The sequence below is a fragment of the Camelus bactrianus genome, chromosome 15 (assembly GCF_048773025.1).
Source record: "Camelus bactrianus isolate YW-2024 breed Bactrian camel chromosome 15, ASM4877302v1, whole genome shotgun sequence".
Classification (NCBI taxonomy): Eukaryota; Metazoa; Chordata; class Mammalia; order Artiodactyla; family Camelidae; genus Camelus; species Camelus bactrianus.
Window position 1 is genome coordinate 19,876,429 of NC_133553.1, and position 1,994 is coordinate 19,878,422.

The 1,994-nt window shown below is 54.5% G+C and overlaps 1 non-coding gene across 1 annotated transcript; it reads right to left on the bottom strand.

The window, feature by feature from the left end:
- Positions 1-1,923: 1,923 nt before the first annotated feature.
- TRNAL-UAG (transfer RNA leucine (anticodon UAG)) lies at positions 1,924-1,994 on the bottom strand. Its single transcript has one exon. It is a non-coding gene; the product is annotated as a tRNA-Leu (tRNA).

Genomic DNA, 1,994 nt, shown 5'->3' on the forward strand with positions numbered 1-1,994 from the left:
TGTTTCTGAGGAAGTGGGGAGGGCAGAGTCGGAACGCAGTGGGCTGAGGAGGGGAAGGCTCCCGCCTACACACGCTGTCCCTGACTCAGCCGGGAGGCTCCTCCCACCAGGCATGGCTCTTCCTGTCCCTGCCTGCACCTCCACCCCTCACATATCTGGGCCACTGTATGCTCTCAGGTCCTGTCAGTTCTCCAGGGAAAGCCCTCTTTGAAGTGGGTTTTCCCAGTTGCTCCCAGTATCACTACCCCCCTTTTACCTTCCTCATAGAACTTTAAAAAATAGGTGAATTTCTCATTCTTATTTACCTGTTTACTTGCCTGTGACCTGCGTTCCACACCAGAATATAAGCCTGTCGTGGCCCTGGGGTTGCCCCAGCAGTGAGCATAGGCTCAAGCACACAGTAGGCCCCCCACTGTCAGGGGAACGTGTGTGCATGGCCGTCGAGACATGAATACGGGGTAGTGTATAGCCCAAGTGGCAGAGCGCATGCTCAGTTTGCAAGAGGTCCTGGGTTCAATCCCCGGTACTCCTCCAAGCAGAAATAAATGAATAAACCTAATTACCTCACCCTCGAAAAGCAAACAATACAAGGATCCGGAGGAGCTCCCTTTGGGAAGTTTAGAAGGAAGAAGAGGGACTGGGGTTGGTAGAGTGGGGCTTGGAGACCAAGGAGGGTGGTTTAAAGACAGAAGACAATTGAGCTTGTTCACAGGCTGAGGGGAAGGATCCTCTAGTGACAGTGTGAGATAAAGGAAAACCGGGAGACGACGGTAGGGGAGATGGGGAGGATCTGGGGGTAGCACAGGGAGTGGTGCACACGCACTCCTCTAAGAGGAGGACATTCACATTCTCTGCACAAGAAGAGAAAGGTTGCAGTGGGGTGATGGAATGTAGGGTGGTGAATTCACAGACCCGCAGAATGAGATGTGATATGGCATCCAAGAGCAGCAATTTTTTTCAAGCAAGGGGCAAGGTCGTCTACAGAATGATGACTGCAAAGCCCGAGGAAGCAACTCCAGCAGAACAGCGATGCTAACCCAGCTAAATCACCTTCACGGTCATTTCTCTATGTCTTGCGTCCCCTACCAGCAGGGAAGTTCTCTGAAAGCCAGGACCCGGCCTGGCTTTGACCACCCTATCCCCATCGCCTTGAACAGTCCTGGCCCTTGGCAGGCGCTCAATGCACGTTTGTTGAAAGCATGAACAGGTGAGTGACTGAAAGGAAGGAACAGCCCGGGGAAGGAGGCCACGTGCCAAGAGTGTGAGGGCAGCACTGTGGGGCCATGTCCCGCCCTGCGCAGCTGCCCAGATGTCGGTGGGAAGGCTCACGTTCAAGTAGGTTACGGTTTTGCTGAAACGAGGTGGAGATGACTCATGGAACAAGTCGAGCATGACAGAATCAAAGGTGCTGATAAGAGGGAAGTTCAGACGGTCAGGCTTGGCAGGAAAAGAAGCCAGACCGGGAGGAGGCGACAGAGCGGGAGAAAGCAGAGGCGCGTGTGCGCGCGAGTGCGCCTGCGCGTGCCGCGCGCAGACGGGACTGCGGCCGGAGCACGGTGGGCAGGGGGAGTGGGAAGGCCAGCAGGCCGTGGAGGGAGACTGGGATACTGGTATCTAAGCTTTCAGAGGTGGAGCAGTTTCAGGTGATGACAAGATGCAGGGCGTGGCCACAGGAGTAGGCCGCTGCAAGGACTAAAGGGAAAGTCCCTGGAGTGGAGGAGACCCAAGAGCTTAGAGGCAGGGGATGGACCATGTCCATGGAGACACTCAGGCCACCCCATTTGGACTGGACAGAAGTTAGGTGCCCGAGTCCTCACGGAGGAAGGGGGAGGGGCCAGATAATGACGTTTTACTCATTCATTCAAGGAATATTTTGGTTTGTTTTGGAGGGGTAATTAGGTTTACTTTATTTGTTTATTTCAATGGAGGTACTGGGGATTGAACCCAGGACCGTGCTTGCTAAGTGCAAGCTCTACCACTGAGCTACACCCTCC